This window comes from Triticum dicoccoides, chromosome 2A, assembly GCF_002162155.2.
Source record: "Triticum dicoccoides isolate Atlit2015 ecotype Zavitan chromosome 2A, WEW_v2.0, whole genome shotgun sequence".
Taxonomy (NCBI): domain Eukaryota; kingdom Viridiplantae; phylum Streptophyta; class Magnoliopsida; order Poales; family Poaceae; genus Triticum; species Triticum dicoccoides.
In genome coordinates, this window is record NC_041382.1 from 742,220,813 (window position 1) to 742,246,178 (window position 25,366).

A 25,366-nucleotide genomic window follows, 5' to 3' on the forward strand; every position below is an offset into this window, starting at 1 on the left:
GGAGCAGATTGAAAGCTACACCCCTGGCCATCAGGTCAGGTTTGGAAGCCCCTGCCGATATCCGCAGAGACTTGATCTTCGACGGATTCGAGCCCCTGCCGAGTGCGTCGCACTGTCACGATGGGCATGATTTAACTCTGCCACCGAACAGTGTCTTGGAGACCGCACCTGCAGCCGCTACGACCTTTAATTCGGAGCCAACTACGCCATCCGAGGGCGGGTGGTTAGACCCCGCCGTTGAGGCAGCAGCCTCAACGAAGATTGAACCGAACACCAACCTTATCCTTCGCGAGGCCCGTGACTCCCCATCGCCGGACACTCCTCCGGACTCTAGACCATCCGCGCCCCTACCAATCGAATCCGATTGGGCGCCATTCATGGAGTTCACTGCCACGGATATCTTTCAGCACTCGCCCTTCGGCGACATACTGAATTCACTAAGGTCTCTCTCTTTGTCAGGAGAGTTATGGCCAGATTATAACCGGCAGGATTGGGATGCGGACGACGAAGAAATTCGACGCCCACCCACCACCCACTTAGTAGCCACTTTCGACGACTTAACCGACATGCTTGACTTCGACTCCGAAGACTTCGACGGTATGGATGACGATGCGGGAGACGAAGAGGAACCACTGCCCATAGGGCACTGGACAGCCACCTCATCATACAATATATACATGGTGGACACACCCAAAGAAGGCAATGGCGACGAGACAGCGGAGGATGACCCCTCCAAGAAGCAACCCAAGCGCTGACATCAGCGGCGCCGCTCTAAGTCCCGCCAAAGCAAAAGTGGTGATACCGGCACATGAGATAATAACACTCCGGATAGTGCCGAAGATGGCAACAATCCCCTCCAGCACAATCTAGGACAGGAGGATGGAGAGGCCAACCCTCCAGAGAGAGCGACAGATGGAGAGGCGGAGGATGATAATTACATGCCCCCCTCCGAAGACGAGGCAAGCCTCGACGATGACGAATTCGTCGTGCCAGAGGATCCCGACAAACAAGAGCGCTTCAAGCGCCGGCTTATAGCCACGGCAAATAGCCTTAAGAAAAAGCAGCAGCAGCTTCAAGCTGATCAAGATCTGCTAGCTGACAGATGGACTGAAGTCCTCGCGACCGAGGAATATAAACTCAAACGCCCCTCCAAGAGTTACCCAGAATGCAGGTTGCTACCCCGACTGGAGGAAGAAGCGTATGACGCGGCTGATCGGCCACCTCGTGACCGCGATAGAGAGGCATTCCAGCCAAAAGCTCAGCCTGCACCTCGACGCCATTCAAATAAAAAGGCATGGGGAAATACGCCAGACCTGCAAGAAGTATTGGAGGACAAAGCAAAACATGTAAGATCGATCTACGGATCACGAGGGCGCGCCACTATGCGAGACGATAAACGTCACGCCGGATACAGTAAAAGTAAATCCGGCCGGGCCGAACACAGCGGGCAAGACTCATTGGAGCTGCGTCGCGATATAGCCCAGTACAGAGGTGCCGCACACCCCTTATGCTTCACAGATGAAGTAATGGATCATCAAATCCCAGAGGGTTTCAAACCCGTAAACATATAATCATGCGACGGCACGACAGATCCTGCGGTATGGATCGAGGATTTCCTCCTGCACATTCACATGGCCCGCGGTGATGACCTACATGAAATCAAATACCTCCCACTCAAACTTAAAGGACCAGCTTGACATTGGCTCAACAGCTTGCCAGCAGAGTCCATTGGATGTTGGGAAGATCTAGAAGCCGCATTCCTCGACAACTTTCAGGGCACTTATGTGCGACCACCAGACGCCGATGACCTGAGCCATATAATTCAGCAGCCAAAGGAATTGGCCAGGCAATTCTGGACACGGTTCCTAACAAAGAAAATCAAATCGTCGACTGTCCGGATGTAGAGGCCCTAGCAACTTTTAAACACAACATCCGCGACGAGTGGCTAGCCCGGCACCTTGGTCAAGAAAAGCTGAAATCTATGGCAGCCCTCACGACACTCATGACCCGCTTTTGTGCGGGAGAATACAGCTGACTGGCTCGCAGTAATAACATATCAAAGAACCGTGGTACTTCGGATACCAAGGACGGCAATGGCAGGTCACGCCGCAACAAACATAAGCGCCGCATTAACTGCGACAATACCGAGGATATGACAGTCAATGCCGGATTCAAAGGCTCTAAACCCGGTCAGCGGAAAAAGCCATTTAAAAGAAGCACTCCGGGCCCGTCCAGTTTGGACCGCATACTCGATCGCTCGTGTCAAATACACGGCACCCCCGACAAGCCAGCCAACCACACCAATAGGGATTGTTGGGTATTCAAGCAGGCCAACAAGTTAAATGCCGAAAACAAAGATAAGGGGACACATAGCGATGACGAGGAAAAGCCCCGGCAGCCGAACATCGGAGGACAGAAGAGGTTCCCCCCACAAGTGCGGCCGGTGAACATGATATACACAACCCACATCCCCAAGAGGGAGCGGAAGCGTGCGCTCAGGGACGTATATGCGTTGGAGCCAATCGCCCCAAAGTTCAACCCATGGTCCTCATGTCCGATCACCTTCGATCGCAGGGACCACCCCACTAGTATCCGTCATGGCGGATTCACTGCACTAGTCCTAGACCCAATCATTGACGGATTTCACCTCACTCGAGTCCTTATGGATGGCGGCAGCAGCCTGAACCTGCTTTACCAGGACACAGTGCGCAAAATGGGTATAGACCCCTCAAGGATCAAACCCACAAAACGACCTTTAAAGGCGTCATACCAGGTGTAGAGGCCCATTGCACAGGCTCAGTCACACTGGAAGTGGTCTTCGGATCCCCGGATAACTTCCGAAGCGAAGAGTTAATCTTCGATATAGTCTCGTTCTGCAGTGGTTATCATGTACTGCTCGGGTGAACCGCATTTGCGAGATTCAATGCGGTACCGCATTATGCATACCTCAAGCTCAAGATACCAGGACCTCAGGGGGTCATTACAGTTAATGGAAACACAGAGCGCTCTCTCCGAACGGAGGAGCACACTGCGGCCTTCGCACCGAAAGCGCAAAGCAGCCTCTTAAGGCAATCCACTAGTTCGGCGTCTAAGGACCCAAATACCTTCAAGCGTGCCCGGAGTAATCGGCAACAGGACCGCCTGGCACGTTCCGAGCTTGCATAGCAATGCGGCCCCCACCCCGGCCCAAGCCAAACGGCAAAATTCGTGCCACGCGTACATAATTACGCATTAAAAATACCATGGGCACAGGCGGGAAGGGGGGCATGACTACGGCACGCCCCAAGACGCGGCTTAAACCGCACTAGGGGCTTCCCGTTTTGTTATTTTCTTTTCAGGACTTTAATCTCTGGAAACCCGGTCCGGCAGCATGATTGCCGAACATATGATGCAGCAACCAAGAAGGCAGAAAGCTACGTCACACCACGGAACTCCCAGGTGGATTACGATAACGAGTGTAATACTTGCCTTAATACTATTCTTCAGCTCGCTCTTGGAGGGGACATAGTCCTACTTTTTGCTTATTGCACTGCATGTATCATTCTTCTTTGACGCACCTTTTTGAATAAACAATGCATAGCATTAAGACTATTATTGCATTCTTATTTATATATATATATATATATATATATATATATATATATATATATATATATATATATATGTTCATTCATGACATCCAGCACCCGTACACTCTGGTACGGCCAATATGCTAGGGGCTTAAGCATACCCCACAATACGGCATGAGAAGTCTGAACACTTTCAACAGTGCGGCACCCCGAACTTATAGCATTATATGCATCAGCTCTGAATCATGTCTTGGGTCAATAGTTGGGTTTGCCCGGCTCCCATGTTTTGGTACCTTATGTTCCGCTATATCGCCTAAGGTAGCACTGGGAGAACTACTGCGATTGTGCCCCAGTTCTGCTGGGCTAAGCACCTCAGTAGAGAAAGCTAAAAACTGACTGTCATGATAAGGCGAGAGACTGGTCGCTGTGCGAGAGGTTTTTTAGTCCTTAAAGACTTATGCCGCTTAGAGCGAGGAGTCGGCCCTGTCCGGCTTAAGGCGTGTATCGCGCCCCGAGTTCGGCCTTCCGAACACTAGGGGCTTCGCCGAAATTTAAAATTATAGAATTCTATGGCTAAGTGATAGTGATAACGCATTATAGTGATAACGCATTATAGCCCCTGGCGCGGTGTTCGGCTAAGGGCCGAACTCGGAGCCCTCGGGAGCCTTGCTCCCTCTGCTCCCGGAATCCGGAAGGTCGCCTTGAGGCGCCCCCGGGACTATCTCCCCTCGACCCGGTGCCTCTTGAGACAATACCTCGGCGTTGTCTGTAGGGCAAGGGGAGGTGGCAGTCGGAATTGGATCGCTATCCATGTCTGACGAGCCCAGGGAGCCATCTGAAGATACGTCAATACGGGCTCGTGGCGGTCTGCATAATCATAATTCAGCGTTAGGAGAAGCGGTGCGACAAAGGTATGCTATGAGTTATTCTGGCATCCGAATACTTACGACTTCGCCAGGGGCTTGGCCCTGACCAGCCACTCGTCTTCGCCTTCGGTGATGGTGGTGGAGTAGTCTAGAAGGAGAGTCCTTCCCTTCTTGGACCCTCGGCCCCCCGGTTGGGGCGGCCTTCCTTTTATTGTCTCCCCCGACTGGAGGGGGAGCATCTTCATCTTCCTCCTCGTCTTCGGGGGAGGAGTGCGTCGCGGAGTTATCGGACGATGAGTCCGGTAACACCTGGCATCGGGAACTCTTTCGGGTTCCCTTGGCCTTCTTGGTCTTCTCCGGCACCTTGTAAGGAACCGGAGTCAGCATCTCCGTCAGGAGAGCGTCCGCAGTGTCTTCAGGCAAAGGGGCCAAACAGTTAATCTGCCCCGACGTCTCCACCCAGTCCTGTCAAAGGCATGGAGCTCAGACCCCACACATGGTTAAGCTAGGGGAAATAAATATCCTACTGGATGTATAGAACTCACATTTTGTGCTCGGCGCTTCGCGCTTAGCCCGTGGTCCTCGGTGAGAGAGGGAGGGACCTCGGCGCCCTTGAACAGCACCCTCCAGACGTCCTTGTGCGTCGTGTCGAAGAGCTCGCTCAGAGTCTAGTGCTGGGCCGGGTCGAACTCCCACAAATTGAAATCCCGTTGTTGACACGGGAGGATCCGGCGGATGAGCATGACCTGGACTATGTTGACAAGCTTGAGCTTCTTGCTCGCTATATTCTGGATACATTTCTGGAGTCCGTCCAGATCCATCGATGAACCCTAGGACAGGCCCTTCTCTTTCCAGGAGGTGAGCCGCGTGGGGATTCTGGATCAAAATTCAAGGGCAGCCACCCAGTTGGTGTCGCGCGGCTCGGTGATGTAGAACCACGCCGATTGCCACCCCTTTATGGTCTCCATGAAGGAGCCTTCAAGCCATATAACGTTGGGCATCTTGCCCACCATGGCTCCGCCGCATTCTTCTTGTTTTCCGCCCACCACCTTCGGCTTGATATTGAAGGTCTTTAACCATAGGCCAAAGCGGGGCCGGATGCGGAGGAAAGCCTCACACACGACGATGAACGCCGAAATGTTGAGGACGAACTTCAGGGCCAGATCATGGAAGTCCAGCCCGTAGTAGAACATGAGACCACGAATGAATGGACGGAGGGGAAACCCCAGTCCGCGGAGGAAGTGGTGGAGGAAGACTACCCTCTCGTGAGGTTCAGGGGTAAGAACGATCTGCCCCGCAGCGGGCACCGATGCGCGATATTCGCGGCCAAGTATCCGGCTCCGCGCAGCTTCTTGATGTGTCCCTTTGTAACACAGGAAGCCATCCATTTGCCTCCCGCTCCGGACATGATTGGAGAAGGTTGAGGGGAAGGATCTGGGCTTGGGCGTTGGAGCTCGAGTGTGCAAGAGTGGATGAGCAAGGAGGAAGAAGGCGTGGGTAGAAAAAGGTTAAACCTTGTCCATTTATAAGGGCAGCCGAAACTATGCGCCCCCACTGGCCTGGTAAAACTCGCTTATCCCCCAAGCGCCATAATCAATGGCGTGGTTGGGTTACCCACGACCATATTGATGAGAATCCCGTAATTAGGGGAACACGATCTCTGCTTTGACAAGACGTGTCAAGAAACCGCCTCGCGTTATGTGTGGAGCTGGTTAAAGAAAAATGGTTCAAATAATCACTGAGCCATGGCCTGATGTCATGTTGCCAAAGCGTGTCAGCAGATTAAGATTTGTGGAAATATTATTCTCTCTACGGTGGTATGTTGAATTTATTTTGCAGGATCGGACACTATCCTGGTATTCAAACTCTTCTGTGATGTGTTCGGAGGAGGAACCCACCTTGCAATGCCGAAGACAACACTGCGCGCCAAACTCATCGTCATTGAAGCCTGGTTCAGGGGCTACTGAGGGAGTCCTGGATTAGGGGGTCTCCGGACAGCCGGACTATATCCTTTGGCCGGACTGTTGGACTATGAAGATACAAGATTGAAGACTTCGTCCTGTGTTCAGATAGGACTCTACTTGGCGTGGAAGGCAAGCTAGGCAGTGCGGATATGGATATCTCCTCCTTTGTAACCAACCTTGTGTAAACCTAGCCCCCTCCGGTGTGTATATAAACCGGAGGGTTTTAGTCCGTAGGACAACATACAATCATACCATAGGCTAGCTCCTAGGGTTTAGCCTCTCCGATCTCGTGGTAGATCAACTCTTGTAATACCCATATCATCAAGAGTAAATCAAGCAGGACGTAGGGTTTTACCTCCATCAAGAGGGCCCGAACCTGGGTAAAACATCGTGTCCCCTGCCTCCTATTACCATCCGCCTTAGACGCACAGTTCGGGACCCCTACCCGAGATCCGCCGGTTTGGACATCGACAATCCACAACCTTCATCCACATAGATTAGGTGCATATCAGGATGTATTGTTCCATCTCCTGCATAAGGATTAGCTAGCAGTTTCTCTATCATACTCAAAGGAATCTCATAATAAATAATTTTAGTAAGTGCGGTAGGTTGAGGAGCAACTCTTTGTGCTTCTGGTCAAGGCGAAGATACCCTGAAGAAACCCCTCAAAGGATTGTTTTCCATAATAACAAGTAACAGTAAATTTCAGCACGTAATATAAATGTTTCCTTACCAATTCCACTCACCAAAGGCGCTTCACTCCCCGGCGATGGTGCCAGAAAAGAGTCCTGATGACCCACTAGTATAGGGGATCAACTGTAGTCCTTTTGATAAGTAAGAGTGTCGAACCCAACAAGGAGCAGAAGGAAATGACAAGCGGTTTCCAACAAGGGATTGTCTGCAAGCACTGAAATTATCGATAATAGATAGTTTGATAGCAAGGTAATTTGTAACAAGCAACAAGTAGTAATTGTAACAAAGTGCAACATGGTAGCCCAATCCTTTTTGTAGCAAAGGACAGGCCGAAACATTCTCTTATAATAATCAAAGCGTTCTTGAGGACACACGTGGATTTCACCTAGTCACTTTCATCATGTTTGTTTGATTCTCGTTCGCTACTTTCATTATTTGATATGTAGGTGGACCGATGCTTGAGTGTTTTTCTTACTTGAACAAACCTCCCAGTTATGATAACCCTCTCTCGCAAGCATCCACAACTACAAAAGAAGAAATAAGATAAATTTAACCATAGCATGAAACATATGGATCCAAATCAGCCCCTTACGGAATAGCGCATAAACTAGGGTTTAAGCTTCTGTCACTCTAGCAACCCATCATCTAATTACTACTCTACAATGCATTCCCTTAGGCCCAAAGATGGTGACGTATCTTTTAGTCGATGTTCATATGACACCACTAAAGGAAGCAATAACATACATATAATCAAAATATCGAACGAATACCAATTTCACATGAGTACTTATCACAAGACTTCTCCCATGCCCCCAAGAACAAAAGTAACTACTCACAAATCATATTCAATGTCAAGATCAGAGGGGTATTGAATAGCATAAAGAATCTGAACATATAATCTTCCACCAAATAAACTAACTAGCATCAACTACAAGATGTAATCAACACTACTAGCAACCCACAAGGACCAATCTAAGGTTTGAGACAAAGATTGAATACAAGAGATGAACTAGGGTTTGAGATGACATGGTGCTGGTGAAGATGTTGATGAAGATTGGTCCTCCCACAATGAGAGGATCGTTGGTGATGGCGATGGCTTCGACTTCCCCCTCCCGGAGGGAAGTTTCCCCGGCAGAAACGCTCCGCCGGAGAGCAAAAGTGCTCCTACCCAGGTTCCACCTTGAGACGGCGGCGCTTCATCCCGAAACCTTCCTTCCAATTTTTTCTAGGTCAAATGGAATCATATAGCAGAAGATGGGCTTCAAAGGCCTACCAATGGGTGCACCCACGGGGCCCCCAGGCTTGTGGCTGCCTGCTGGGTCCCCATGTGGTAATTCTTTGGCCAATATTTGTATATGTTCCAAAATAATTTTCCGTCAATTTTCAGCTCATTTGGAGTTGTTCGGAAAAGGTGAGTCCGATATAGACCTTTCTGGTCCAGAATTCCAGCTGCCGGCAATCTCCCTCTTCATGTGAAACCTGCAAAATAAGAGACAAAGGCATAAGTATTGTATTATAAAGTGAAATAACAGTCCATAATGCAATAAATATCAATATGGAAACATGATGCAAAATGGACGTATCATTTACACAAAAATTATGAGAAATGTTAACAACCCATCGATGTTAGGGGAGATTCGTTGGTTCGAAGGTGGGGAAGTGTTCGACTTGTGAGGTGGCAATGCAGTGTTGCTATTTTTGTGACCTGAAAATATTGTATACATCTAATGCAGACAAAACAAAGTTACATCTCCAATTTTGGGATTTATATGAGATATCGGTTTTCTTTTGTAGAACAAGATAATATATTAGTTAATTTAGCATCGTCTACGCGATTCATACGCTACTAGTGCGCAGCGTAGCAGCATTTCGTGCTGGCTGTAAGATTTTAGTCGGATTTAAATATTGTTGTAATTGTCATTTAAAAAAACTGAACTTGCATGGTGTCATTATGCATGTGATCACTACAATATGTGGTTCAGAATTCAATTTATTACACAAACGTTATGAGATAAATCCATTGGTCGACTCCTTTTGTTAGCCAAGCTGGCACCCATTTTTGTTTTTGAGAAGCCATTAACAGCAATTCAAATGTCGAACACTTGTAACTATTCATGCATTCGCAGCGTTTGCTCTGCGAAATCATTGCTACTTTCATGAACCCAAACATGCATATGGATGGTGTGGTCATTTCTTTTAGTTTTGTTGCGTTCCAGCTTGGCTGGACGCTCCTAGTTTACTCTTAGTTTGTGGTGTTCTCTTTCTGCATACGGTGCTGGTGTTTCTAGGCAGAATACCTTCCTTTGTGTACATCATGGGCAACGTCTTTTTTGTTGGACATCGCTAGTCACGTACAACTAGAAGCGGCCTTTGTTTTTCTGGACGCTGCTGGTATTCGGTCAGACTAGTAGCCGCGTCTTATTTCGCATGGACGCTCCTGCTTGCAAAATCCTGTCATGGGTGTTTCTAATATGGTTTTCTATTTTTTTGCCCCTGGTTTCTTAGTTGCGCTTAGTTTTGTCCCAGCCAACTAATTTTGCTCAGTTTTCCCCTCCCCACTCCACACCTGCTCACAAAAGGCCAAATGGAGCATTGTCGTCCAGTCAACGCCATTGACCGTTACGTCCTGACTAGTGGGCCGATGTGATATCCTGGCAGGTGGGGAAACCTACTACCTGCGTGACATTTTTTAACGAGTAATAGAAGGAGAGAGAGACACAATTGGTAAAAAAAGTTGTTGTGAGATGTTTTAAGGCAGAAATAACTACTTAACGACCAGGGATAAACGAATGTCAACATAATGAGCTTATGTTAAGGTAGGTGGGTCCATCGTCCAAGACATAATCCTCCCTGCTCCCCTCTTATTATCAGCGGCGGCAGGCAGGCGGCAGACCTATCGTTCTCGGCTGTGGCGGATAAGGTGAGTGAATTCGAAACCCTACTCCGCGTCGAGTTAGATCTGACCACAGTGCCTCTGTTTTTGGATGATTTGGACTCTAGATTGTGGGGGCGTGGGTTTGCTGAACGAGATGGAACCGACATTGACAAACATGGGTTGGTGCTGCAAGGGTTGCTACCGTTGATTGGAATTCAGTCGAATTAGATGACCCTGTAGATTTGTTCACTACACCAATGGCCGACACTGAGATGGCAATTTTATGGGCATACAAATAGATGATAGAGATAATGAGGAGAGGGGAATCTAGTTTGCCTACTGATGCTAATAGAGATTCATCCGAAGATGTGGATAGACATTTGATGGAAGATGCTGCATATGGTGTTGATGATGCACATGATAATGAGATGGTAAATGTCTATGACAAAGAAAACCATGGTATTGAAGTGGGGAAGTTGTGGCCAAACATGGATGAGTTTACAATGTGTTTCAAGGCTTATGTGGTCAAGCATGAGTTTGATGCCAAAACTAAGTGGGCCGATAGAAAGAAGTTTTATGCGATGTGCAGAGGATTTGATGAAAATGCCAAGCCTTGCAAGTGGTACATATGTACTAGACGCTAGCCTGATGGAATTACCATCAGGGTTAATCAAATTCCACATCAACACACTTGTATTACAAGTTCACAGAGAGTACCAACCATGGCATCACACATTTGGGTTGCAGAAAATATCACTCATATTTTAGCCAAGACACACCAAGCACTACTGCAAAGCAACTTTTAGTAGACTTAGAAAATCAGTGCCACATTAAGCTGGAATATACCACGGTGTGGAAGGAAAAACAAAGGGCAATGAAGCAATTATATGGTGATTGGGAAAATACCTTTAGGATGCTTTATAACTTAAAAGCAGAGGTGGGGAAGAGGTCACCTCGTAGTGTTGTTGGGATAGGTACTAAGGTAACAGAGGATGACAAAGTCATTTTCTCTAAGTTCTTTATGGCTTTAAAGCCTTGCATCGATGGCTTCAAAGCAAGGTGTCATCCATACTTGAGCATAGGCTCTTCTTCTTTAATTAGCAAGTGGGGTGGTCAAATGGCAGCATGCAATGCTCTACATGGCCACAATTGGATGTTCCCTGTTGCTATTGGCTTGTTTCACTCAAAGACAGAGGTTTCTGGGCATGGTTCATGATGCAGTTGAAAAGATGCATAGGGCCATGCTACCTCTTGAGCACTGCGTTGGTTTTCCCTTGAAGAGGAAAGGGTGATGTAGCAAAGTAGCGTAAGTGTTTCCCTCAGTTTTTGAGAACCAAGCTATCAATCCAGTAGGAGACCACGCGCAAGTCACCTTGTACCTACACAAACAAATAAGAACCTCGCAACCAACGCGATAAAGGGGTTGCCAATCCCTTCACGGCCACTTGCAAGAGTGAGATCTAATAGAGATAATAATAATAAGATAAATATTTTTGGTATTTTTATGATATAGATTGAAAGTAAAGATTGCAAAATAAAATAGATTGGAAACTTGTATGATGGAAAATAGACCCGGGGGCCATAGGTTTCACTAGTGGCTTCTCTTAGGATAGCATAAGTATTACGGTGGGTGAACAAATTACTGTCGAGCAATTGATAGAATTGAGCATAGTTATGAGAATATCTAGGTATAATATAGGCATCACGTCTGTGACAAGTAGACCGACTCTTGACTTCATCTACTACTATTACACCACACATCGACCGCTATCCAGCATGCATCTAGAGTATTAAGTTCATAAGAACAGAGTAACACCTTAAGCAAGATGACATGATGTAGAGGGATAAACTCATGCAATATGATATAAACCCCATCTTTTTATCCTCGATGGCAACAATACAATACGTGTCATTTCCCTTTTTGCCACTGGGATCGAGCACCGCAAGATTGAAACCAAAGCTAAGCACTTCTCCCATTGCAAGAAAGATCAATCTAGTAGGCCAAACCAAACTGATAATTCAAAGATACTTGCAAAGATAACCAATCATACATAAAACAATTCAGAGAAGATTCAAATATTATTCATAGATAAACTTGATCATAAACTCAAAATTCATCGGATCTCGACAAACACACCGCAAAAAGAGTTACATCGAATAGATCTCCAAGAGAATAGAGGAGAACTTTGTATTAAGATCCAAAGAGAGAGAAGAAGCCATCTAGGTACTAGCTATGGACCCGAAGGTCTGAGGTAAACTACTCATACATCATCGGAGGGGCCTTGGAGTTGATGTAGAGGCCCTCCGTGATCAATGCCCCCTTCAGCGGAGCTCCGAAAAAGGCCCCAAGATGGGATCTCTTGGGTACAGAAGGTTGCGGCGGTGGAAATAGGGTTTCGTGGTGCTCATCGATGGTTTGGGGGTACGTAGGTATATATAGGAGGAAGAAGTAGGTCGGTGGAGCCACGAGGGGGAAGGCACGCCCCTGCCTCGTGGCCGCCTTGTTGGTTACTTGACATCCACTCCAAGTCCTTCGGATCACGTTTGATCCAGAAATCATGCTCCCAAAGGTTTCATTCCGTTTGGACTCCGTTTGATATTCTTTTTCTACGGAACACTCAAATAGGCAAAAAAATAGCAATTTGGGTTGGGCCTCCGGTTAATAGGTTAGTCCCAAAAATAATATAAAAGTGTAAAATAAAGCCCATTAACATCCAAAACAGGTAATATAATAGCATGGAACAATAAAAAATTATAGGTACGTTGGAAACGTATCAGGCATCCCCAAGCTTAATTCCTGCTCGTCCTCGAGTAGGTAATAATGATAAAAATAGCATTTTCTCTATTGTGGCATGAATGTTCAGATCCGAAAGATTCAAGATAAAAGTTTATTGTTGACATAAAAATAGTAATACTCCAAGTATGCTAATCAAGCAATTATGTCTTATCAAAATACCATAGCCAAAGAAAACTTATCCCTACAAAGTCATATAGTTTGGCCATGCTTCATTTTGGTCACACAAAATGCTCTCATCATGCACAACCCCGATGACAAGCCAAGCAGTTGTTTCATACTTAGCCTTTTCAAACTCTTTCAACTTTTACGCAATATATGAGCGCGAGCCATGGACATAGAACTATGGGTGGAATAGAATATGATGATTGAGGTTGTGTGAGAAGACAAAAAGGGAGAAAGTCTCACATTGACGCGGCTAATCAATGGGCTATGGAGATGCCCACCGATTGATGTCAATACAAGGAGTAGGGATTGCCATGCAACGGATGCACTAGAGCTATAAATATATGAAAGCTCATCAAAGAGACTAAGTGGGTGTGCATCCAACTTGCTTGCTCGCGAAGACCTAGGGCATTTGAGGAAGCCCGTCATTGGAATATACAAGCCAAGTTCTATAATGAAAAATTCCCACTAGTATATGAAAGTGAAAAAATAAGAGACTCTCTATCATGAAGACCATGGTGCTACTTTGAAGCACAAGTGTGGAAAAAGGATAGTAACATTGTCCCTTCTCTCTTTTTTCTCTCATTTTTTATTTGGGCCTTCTTTTTTGGCCTCTTTTCTCTTTTTTTTCGTCCGGAGTCTCATCCCGACTTGTGGGGGAATCATAGTCTCCATCATCCTTTCCTCACTGGGACAATGCTCTAATAATGATGATCATCACACTTCTTTTTACTTACAACTCAAGAATTACAACTCAATACTTAGAACAAAATATGACTCTATGTGAATGCCTCCAGCGATGTGCCGGGATTGCGATGAATCAAGAGTGACATGTATGAAAAATTATGAACGGTGGCTTTGCCACAAATACGATGTCAACTACATGATCATGCAAAACAATATGACAATGATGATGTGTGTCATAATAAATGGAACGGTGGAAAGTTGCATGGAAATATATCTCGGAATGGCTATGGAAATGCCATAATAGGTAGGTATGGTGGCTGTTTTGAGGAAGATATAAGGAGGCTTATGTGTGATAGAGCGTATCATATCACGGGGTTTGGATGCACCGGCGAAGTTTGCACCAACTCTCAAGGTGAGAAAGGGCAATGCATGGTACTGAAGAGGCTAGAAATGATGGAAGGGTGAGAGTGTGTATAATCCATGGACTCAACATTACTCATAAAGAACTCACATACTTATTGCAAAAATCTACAAGTCATCAAAACCAAGCACTACGTGCATGCTCCTAGGGGGATAGATTAGTAGGAAAAGACCATCGCTCGTCCCCAGCCGCCACTCATAAGGAAAGAAATCAAGGAACACCCCATGCTTCAAATTTGTCACATAGAGTTTACCATACGTGCATGCTACAGGACTTGCCAACTTCAACACAAGTATTCATCAATTTCACAATTACTCAACTAGCACACCTCTAATATTACCACCTTTATATCTCAAAACCATCTATAAGCATCCAACTTCTCTTAGCATCTAAAATTTATAGGCAAAGTGAATTACCATGCTATTCTAAGGGAATCTCAAAATGATATAAGTGAAGCATGAGAGATCAATTATTTCTATAAAATAGAACCACTACCGTGCTCTAAAAGATATAAGCGAAGCACTAGAGCAAAAATTATCTAACTCAAAAGATATAAGTGAAGCACATAGAGTATTCTAATAAATTCCGATTCATGTGTGTCTCTCCCAAAAGGTGTGTACAGTAAGGATGATTGTGTTAAACTAAAAATCAAAGACTCGGATCATACAAGATGCTCCAAGCAAAACACATATCATGTGGCGAATAAAAATATAGCTCCAAGTAAAGTTACCGATGGACGAAGACGAAAGAGGGGATGCCTTCCGAGGCATCCCCAAGCTTAGGCTTTTGGCTGTCCTTGGATTTTACCTTGGGGTTCCTTGGGCATCCCCAAGCTTAGGCTCTTCCCACTCCTTGTTCCATTATCCATCAAATCTTTACACAAAACTTGAAAACTTCACAACACAAAACATAGAAGAAAATCTTCGTGAGGTCCGTTAGTAAAATAAAACAAACCACCACTTCAAGGTACAGTAATGAACTCATTCTTTATTTATATTGGTGTTATACCTACTTTATTCCGACTTTTCTATGGTTCATAAACTCTATTACTAGCCATTGATTCATCAAAATAAGCAAACAACACACGAAAAACAGAATCTGTCAAAAACAGAACAGTCTGTAGTAATCTGTAGGTTTCGAATACTTATGGAACCCCAAAAATTCTAAAATAAATTTATGTAAGTGAGGAATTTATCTATTAATCATCTTCAAAAATAATTAACTAAATATCACTATCCAGTAAAAATGTTAGCAAATCGCGTGAGCGCTAAAGTTTCTGTTTTTTACAGCAAGAACACAAAGACTTTCCCCAAGTCTTCCCAAAGGTTCTACTTGGCAAAAACACTAATTAAAAGCATAAAACCATATATAAACATAGGCTAGATGAATTATTTATTACTAAACAGAACCAAAAAGCAAGAAATAAAAATAAAATTGGGTTGCCTCCCAACAAGCGCTATCGTTTAATGCCCCTAGCTAGGCATAAAAGCAAGGATAGATCTAGGTATTATCATCTTTGGTATGCTCTCATAATAGATTCATAAGGTAATTTAATTTTCTTTCTAGGAAAGTGTTCCATGCCCTTCCTTAACGAAAATTGGAATCTAATATTCCCTTCCTTCATATCAATAATTGCACCAATCGTTCAAAGGAAAGGTCTACCAAGAATAATAGGACATGTAGGATTGCAATCTTTATTAAGAACAATGAAATCTACGGGCACATAATTCCTATTTGAAACAATAAGAACATCATTAATTATTCCCATAGGTTTCTTAATGGTGGAATCTGCAAGGTGCAGGTTTAAAGAACAATCATCAAATTCACGGAAACCTAGCAAATCACACAAAGTTTTAGGAATCGTGGAAACACTAGCACCCAAATCACACAAAGCATAGCATTCATGATCTTTAATTTTTATTTTAATTTTAGGTTCCCACTCATCATAAAGTTTTCTAGGGATAGAAACTTCCAACTCAAGCTTTTCTTCGAAAGATTGCATTAAAGCATCAACGATATGTTTAATAAAAGCTTTATTTTGACTATAAGCATGAGGAGAATTTAACACGAATTGCAACAAGGAAATAAAATATATTAAAGAACAATTATCATAATTAAATTCCTTGAAATCCAAGATAGTGGGTTCATTGCTATTTAAAGTTTTAACCTCTCCAATCCCACTTTTATCAATTTTTGCATCAAGATCTAAAAAATCTGAATCATTGGGACGCCTTCTAACTAAAGTTGACTCATCTCCAGTCCCATCATTATCAAGATTCATATTGAAAAACAAAGATTTAATAGGGGACACATCAATCACTTTTAGATCTTCATCATTATTATCATGGTAACTAGAAGAACATGCTTTCACAAAGCAATCTTTTTTAGCACGCATCCTAGTGGTTCTTTCTTTGCACTCATCAATGGAAATTCTCATAGATTTGAGAGACTCATTGATATCATGCATAGGTGTAATAGATCTAAGTTTCAAAGAATCAACATCAAGAGAAATTCTATCCACGTTCCTAGCCAACTCATCAATCTTAAGCAATTTTTCTTCAACCAAAGCATTGAAACTCTTTTGCGAACTAATTAATTCTTTAATACTAGATTCCAAAACAGAGGGCATCTCATTATAATTTCCATAAGAATTATTGTAGGAATTACCATAATTATTAGAGGAATTGCTAGGAAACGGCCTAGAATTAAAATTACCTCAATACGGTTGTTACCAAAATTGTTCCTACCAATAAAATTCACATCCATAGATTAATTATTGTTCTCAATCAAAGTAGACAAAGGAATATCATTAGGATCAGTAGGAGCACTCTTATTAGCAAACAATTTCATAAGTTCATCCATCTTTCCACTCAAAACATTAATCTCTTCAATCGCATGAAATTTTTTACTAGTAGATCTTTTGGTGTGCCCTTGAGAATAATTAACCATAATATTATCTAGGATTTTAGTAGCTTATCCTAAAGTTATTTACATAAAAGTGCCTCCCGCGGACGAATCTAAAAGATTTCTAGAAGCAAAATTCAATCCGACATAAATTTTTTGTATAATCATCCATAAATTCAAACCATGTGTAGGGCAATTACGTATCATTAATTTCATCCTCTCCTAAGATTGTGCAACATGTTCATGATCAAGTTGCTAAAATTCGTAATATCCTTTCTAAGAGATATGATCTTAGCAGGAGGAAAATACTTAGAGATAAAAGCATCTTTGCACTTATTCCATGAATCAATACTATTTTTAGGCAAAGACGAAAACCAAGCTTTAGCACGATCTCTAAGCGAAAACGGAAATAGCTTAAGTTTAACAATATCATTATCCACATCTTTCTTCTTTTGCATATCACACAAATCAACAAAGTTGTTTAGATGGGTAGCGACATCTTCACTAGGAAGGCCAGAAAACGGATCTTTCATGACAAGATTCAGCAAAGCAGTATTAATTTCACAAGATTCAGCATCGGTAAGAGGAGCAATCGGAGTGCTAATAAAATCATTATTGTTGGTATTGGCAAAGTCACACAATTTAGTATTATCTTGATCATCGTGACAAGCAAGCAATCCAACACACAAGCAAACAAGCGACAAGCAAAAAGAGGCAAACTGGAAAAGAGAAGGGGAACGGAAAAAGAGGCCGAATAAAATGACAAGGGTGAAGTGGGGGAGAGGAAAACGAGAGGAAAATGGTAAATAATGTAATGCGAAAGATAAGAGTTGTGATGGGTACTTGGTATGTCTTGACTTGGCGTAGATCTCCCCGGAAACGGTGCCAGAAATCCTTCTTGCTACCTCTTGAGCACTGCGTTCATTTTCCCTTGAAGAGAAAAGGGTGATGCAGCAAAGCAGCGTAAGTATTTCCCTCAGTTTTTGAGAACCTAGGTATCAATCCAGTAGGAGACTACGCGCAAGTCACCTCATACCTACACAAACAAATAAGAACCTCGCAACCAACGCGATAAAGGGGTTGTCAATCCCTTCACGGTCACTTGCAAGAGTGAGATCTGATAGAGATAATAATAATAAGATAATTTTTTTGGTATTTTTATGATATAGATTGAAAGTAAAGATTGCAAAATAAAATAGATTGGAAACTTCTATGATGGAAAATAGACCCGGGGGCCATAGGTTTCACTAGTGGCTTCTCTCAAGATAGCATAAGTATTACGATGGGTGAACAAATTACTGTCGAGCAATTGATCGAATTGAGCATAGTTATGAGAATATCTAGGTATGATCATGTATATAGGCATCACGTCTGTGACAAGTAGACTGACTCCTGCCTACATCTACTACTATTACTCCACACATCGACCGCTATCCAACATGCATCTAGAGTATTAAGTTCACAAGAACAGAGTAACGCCTTAAGCAAGATAACATGATGTAGAGGGATAAACTCATGCAATATGATATAAACCCCATCTTTTTATCCTCGATGGCAACAATACAATACATGTCGTTTCCCTTTCTGTCAGTGGGATCGAGCACCGCAAGATTGAACCCAAAGCTAAGCACTTATCCCATTGCAAGAAAGATCAATCTAGTAGGCCAAACCAAACTGATAATTCGAAGAGACTTACAAAGATAACCAATCATACATAAAAGAATTCAGAGAAGATTCAAATATTGTTCATAGATAAACTTGATCATAAACCCACAATTCATCGGATCTCGGCAAACACACCGCAAAAAGAGTTACATCGAATAGATCTCCAAGAGAATCGAGGAGAACTTTGTATTGAGATCCAAAGAGAGAGAAGAAGCCATCTAGCTACTAGCTATGGACCCGAAGGTTTGAGGTAAACTACTCACACATCATTGGAGGGGCCATGGAGTTGATGTAGAGGCCCTCCACGATCAATGCCCCCTCCGGCGGAGCTCCGGAAAAAGCCCCAAGATGGGATCTCCAAGGTACAGAAGGTTGCGACAGTGGAAATAAGGTTTTGTGGTGCTCATCGATGGTTTGGGGGTACGTAGGTATATATAGGAGGAAGAAGTAGGTCGGTGGAGCCACGAGGGGGGAGGGCGCGCCCCTGCCTCGTGGCTGCCTCTTTGGTTACTTGACGTCCACTCCAAGTCCTCTGGATCACGTTTGTTCCAAAAATCATGCTCCCGAAGGTTTCATTCCGTTTGGACTCCGTTTGATATTTCTTTTCTACGAAACACTAAAATAGGCAAAAAAACAGCAATTTGGGTTGGGCCTCCGGTTAATAGGTTAGTCCCAAAAATAATATAAAAGTTTAAAATAAAGCCCATTAACATCCAAAACAGACAATATAATAGCATGGAACAATCAAAAATTATAGATGCGTTGGAGACGTATCAGGCCAGTGTCACCTGTGGCATTCCACACAGATGTATGTAAAGAGCTAGATGTTGTAGTCAAGAAGTTTTTTCCCCACACCGAGTAGAGGGAGTGCTTCGGCCATATGTGGATGAATTTGATCAAAAAATTTAGTGGAGAAGAATTTGAGCACATTTGGCTAGCAACAATATCTTACACTACTCAGACACATTCATATCATCTTGGTAAGATAATGGCAGCATGCAGTGAGCTTGTTCCATGGATGAACACCTACCGTTCTTTGTTATGGTACAGGTCAGGATTTAACGTTGCCATCAAGTGTGATTATATCAACAACAACTTGGCAGAGAGTTTTAACAAGGTGAAGCAGTTTTTAAACTTGTCGTGTCATGACATGGTTGACCAAATAAGGTTCTTAATCATCCGTTTGTGGGAATTGATAAGAAGGATTGGTGATTGTCTGCAAGGGGATAAGCTTCCTGTAGTGGTACAACAGGTGGTCAATATGAGCAGAAATGTTACACACTTTTCTATTGAAAAATCTATAGTGTGGGGTGCTGAAGTTAGAGATACAAAGTCTAGGAGGCGGCATGTTGTTAACACTAAAATGCATGACTGCACTTGCCTAGAGTGGCAACACACTGGGAAACATGTGAGCATGCCATGCTTTTCTTGGCCTCCCGCCCGAATATATACATGCACCAATATTTCCATAAATATTACTTGGTGGCAAGATTCAAGGTTGCGTATGCAGCTCCAATTCCATCACTTATAAATCAGTCTCAGTGGCATCTCCAATTCCATCACTTATAAATCAGTCTCGGTGGCCTAAAGTGGAAATCAAATTTTCCATGTGTCCTCCCTTAACGAAAAGAAAGGCTGGCAGGCCTAAGGAGAGTGCATTCATGGTATCGTTTGAGGAAGGTGGGAGTAGTAAGAAGGGAGAGAAAGATCCAAAACCTAAAAGGTCCCATAAAGGTCACAAGAATATGTGCAAGCTGTGCCGGGAACTTGGGCACCAAAAAGGATCTCCAAAATGTCATTACACTCCTGAAAGGCCAAAGTATGTCATGTTTGTGATGTTTTTTGATTTGGCTATTTTTTCAATTACTAACAAAATTACATGCTTTGTTTGTTAGTAGGAAGTGTGCAGGCCAGCCCCTGGTTGCTGAAACATTGCAAACAAAAGCTAGTCCAGTGAAGAAAACCAAGCACATTGGTGAGTTGTGTGCTGTGAAATCAAGAGCAAGTTGTCATAAGAAGTGAAAACTATTGGTTTATGAGTCTCATTTTGTGTGATCTAATGCTACTTGTATTTTAATGTGTGTTGTACTTTGAAAACTATGTGCCATGTTCCAAATTTGAGCCAGATTTCAAATTTGAACTGACTTTCAAATTTGTGGCACATTTCAAATTTTTACTTTGATGCGTATGTTCCAGTGCATTCTCAACTTTTATGCATATTAGGTAATCAATCCGGACACTTTTGTGAAGTAACACACATATTCATGAAAAATGAGCTCCAAAGCTAGGGTAAACAACCCTGTTTCTAAGCTTTTTTTACTTCTCCAAATGAGATAAAAACAAAAACTTAACATCTAGTGCGCAAATATAGGGCCCATGCGCAATATGGGATAGTTTGGACAAACTATGACATGGTCAACCCTAAACCCTAGCTCATTTCCCTTGAAAACCATAGACCCTTGTCCGTAATAGCTAAGTTATGTAAAGGCAATTTCATGAAAATAACCGTAGTTGTAATTTCTTATTTTTCCTAGCAACTTAGTAACATAATAAGATGATGTGCGGAAGTTTCATATTTTTTGAATTAGTTATGGTAAACCCTAACCTTTAAAACCCTGACAAAACCTCTCAACCCCCTCTCAAAACCCCTCAAACCTCTCTCAAAACCCTGCACTATTAGGGTCGTTGGATCGCTGTTTGGGGACGGTTTGGGTCAGGCGCTAGGGTTTGCCATTGTCAATCTGTGAGACGAGACCTGATTGGCTAGAGCGGAAGTTTTTTTAGGCAAGTCTGGAGCACAATGTGAGTGGCCCACCTGGCAGCGGTAGCAAGGACAATCGTTAGCGGTCGCAGGCGCCGGCTGGACACCTTTTATGAAACACATTCATTCGTGGAGGCACTAGTCGGACCGATGGGCCATCATCGAAAGGCCCTAAGTTACGGCCTGTCGTGCATGCGCGTAGCCACCCCGTTGCCATGCATGCGCGCGAAGCCATCCGACGCAGACACAACTTTGTCGCATCGGGAAATTAGTGCAACCTAGGGATGCAACTTTACCGATAGGTACGCCTCGTTTCGGTGTGAAAACCGCATAGGGCTCCGGTGGGCTATTGTTGCCATTATCAGCGGATGCAGTGTCCTGATGAATGCATTCAAATGGGCACGTCACACCGATGAACGCATTCAAGCTGGCGCGTCGCACCGATGAACGCATTCAAATGGGCGTGTCGCACCGCAACTATTTAAACACCCCCTATCTCAACTCGATCTCACATCCTTCTGCGCCCCCTTCTTCTTCTTGTCCGAAAGCCAAAGAAAAACCAAGATGCCGCCCAAGACAAGATGTTGTACTATGGCCCAACCTGCCGTCTGCCGGCCACCGTGCCGGATATGCATTACCCGGTCGGGGTCACCGTGGAGGACACCCTACGCGTGTGGGACATCTCAAGGTGGAGAGGCCTGACGGAGCTGGTAACTTCTTCCTCGTTGCCGGCTACCACCTCCTCCCATGCGGCTCTCTGGTCATGTTCCACGTGGGAGAGGTTCGGGCAACGGAGGCCTTGTGGTTGGCCTCACGGCTCGCTTCACCAACCACTTCTACGCCTACTTCCTCCTCGGCAAACTCTTCTGGTGTGGGTGCAAGTTCATCACCTTCACCGCCTACAACATCTTCACCAACTTCGACCACAACTTCCCCACCGCCAATGGCATGCACACTCTCCCCTACAACACCTAGGACGAGGAGTAAACATGGCGACGGAGGTAGGAGATGTCAAGTATTTCCCAACGTAGGGATAAGCTATCTGTAAGGGCGCTACTATAAGCCCTAATATTAATATCTATCTATGTAATGTGTGTCTTCCCTATATATATATATGAATATATCAATGGATGTTCTGTTCATGCAACTTTCTTAATATTAATATATCTATCTATGTAATGTGTGTGTTCAATTACTTGCAAGTAGTCGCTCATGTGGTTGAGATTAGTGCTCACCAGTGGCGGGGATTGGAAGAAAATATTGGGCGGGCCAACATAAAGGAGAGCACAAATATCAAGCAGGGTGTCGTCCATATTTGAGCATAGGCTTTTCTATAAGATCTTTGGCCTGCATGAGCATCACTAGTCGGTCATTAGGTTCAGTCATTGCTAGGAGCTTGTATCTGGCTGGTTTTTGACATGTGGGCATGTTAGTCATGTACAAAGAAAAGAGATAAGCTATCTCGCTCGAGCGTCTCCATTTTTGTCTTGAATAAAAAGGCTGGCCGATATGTTTAGTTCAAACCAAACCAATGCAAATCCCACGCCAAAACACGAGCTCAGTCCGTTATAAAAACTAAAAAAATTAAGAATATTTCGCATTCATTTGAACCATAAAATTTAAATATTACAACAAATATTGGGGAAAAAAATGAAAAAGAAAGGAAAAGAACAATGTACATACCTCACAGCCACTAGTAGAAAAATGGCCATTTGTCCCGGTTCATAAGGCCCATCTGTCCTGGTTGGGGAACCGGGACTAAAGGGTCATTACTAATGTCCTAGGCCTTTAGTCCTGGTTCTTATACTAACCGGGACAGATGGGCCTCCACGTGGCCGCTCTGGTGAGGCACGAGGGCGGTTGGTAGCACCAACCGGGACCAATAAGCTTCCACGCGTCAGCATTTCAGGGGCTGTTTTTTTGAAAGGAGGTGGTTTAGGGGTTTTGGGGGTTAATTTAGGTTGGTATAGGTAGCTCATAGAGTTGTGTCCTCTCTTATCTCCATGCTACTGCTACTGCTATGCCTAAACATGACTTCGATTGAAGTGAGGCAACATGTGGTGCATGTCGAAAGTAATACTAATCCTAACTTGATCAAGTTTGGATTGTACTACTTTCGACATGCACCACATGCATGTTGCCTTCACTTCAATCCAATCCATGTTAATTTCACCCGCTGATATATAATAACTCTTCATGCTCGCATCATGCATCATCATATATAATAACAAGTCTACTAATCATAATCATACAACTTCTACTCGTTATTAATAACAAGTCATACGATCATCATCCTCATAGTCATCAAACCAACCCTACTTAATTGTTCTTAGCACATGATCATCAGTATTAGGTAGGACCTAAATACCCTCTTTAAGGTAAAATAGCATAAAACAATATAGACCCTGACTTTCCATTATGGAGAATGGAGATCATCCTGTCTCCAATTCTTACGCTTCGCTGGCTTTTGCTTCCAAGAACCTCCTTACAACTGTCCATACATTTTTTCCATCCTTTGATTTGCATGTCTCCATTCCTTTCAGAAATCTGGTATGGACAGTTGAGATTCGTAGGATGACCTGGTTGTATGCTCAAAACATTAAGGCTACCTTTCTGATACATCAAATGAGGCACAAAATTCTCTGGGATTATCTGTTGAAAAACATAGTAATAACTTCATAGTTAGCAATGATGTACTAGTTTTAGAAGTATGCAAAAGATGCACGGATGTCGTAATAGTAAAAAATCTTACCAAGGTATCTCCATGGTAGTTACCGTAGTTCAACACATGCACTAGTGGCACGTATTGGCCATAATGTTGAGGAGTTTGATTGTAGATATTGTAATTCTCAATGTCAGTACAAAATCCGACCAGATGATTTTTCTCTTTGTAAGTTAATACGGAGCCATCAGTGTAGTGGGTTTTTTCTACCATCTCCCGCAAATTCTTTGAAGAATGAAGATAAGCTGTCAATGGAAATAAGCTGTCATCTATTTTGAAATAAACAATATAAATTAGCTAATAACTATGTTTGAGAAACTCACATAGCGGTAGAATTAGAGGCGTATCAACAAGGACCCAAATGTCCATATTGTCTTGCTTGATTTCAGGATCACCAAGATCCATGGTGACAAGCATACCCTCATCAAAACCATACATCTTGCAAAGTGCTTCCCATTTTTTGCAACCAAAATGGGTTACGCTCTGAGAATTGTACAACTTTACTTCAAAATCCACATCATGATGAGTCCTTAGGTGAATTTTCTTGTTTCGAAACTTTCATGGTCTTCAAAACCCATCCTCTCCAAGACATAGCGCCTTGCATGGCATGGGATAAGCTACTCGAATTGTAAAAGATGAAAATTACACGTTGAAATAGTTGTAGTCATGCTTAATTACGAAAAAACACTTGTCGTCGTTGCATACCGTTTCAACATCGAAGGTCTCCTCGAGCTTAATGCTGAAGCGCCGATCATCGTCCAGGTGAGGCCTATCGCACAGACCTCGATCGTTGTGGCACCAGCTGCCCTCCCCCGGGAGACATTCGTCGTCTGATGACGACATTTCCTACGTTCATAATTCAAAGATTAAACTTGTACAATTAAATATATGTACTACAACAACTAAATTAGATCATTATTATTCATCACGGGTTGACTATCGATCTGTCGAGTCCTTTCTTGAAAACTCTAAGCTCACATGGTGTATATATTCAACTCTCGGTGATGGTCGCTCCTCACTTCGTCCCCAAGTGCATTACACCAAAATTTCTAGCACGGGGAATGAAGGAGAAGCGACCCCCATGAGAACAGTCGGGATTCTTCGTCCTCTCATATATATATGGTGGAAATCTCCCTCACTGATTCCTCTCTGACATTTGCGACCGTCGGTGATGGTCGTTACTCCTTCTTCCCCTAGTGCATAACAAAGGCCTACCACCCGGAGAAGAAGGAGAAACGACCCCCACGACAACAGTCGAGATTCTTCTTCCTCTCATATAT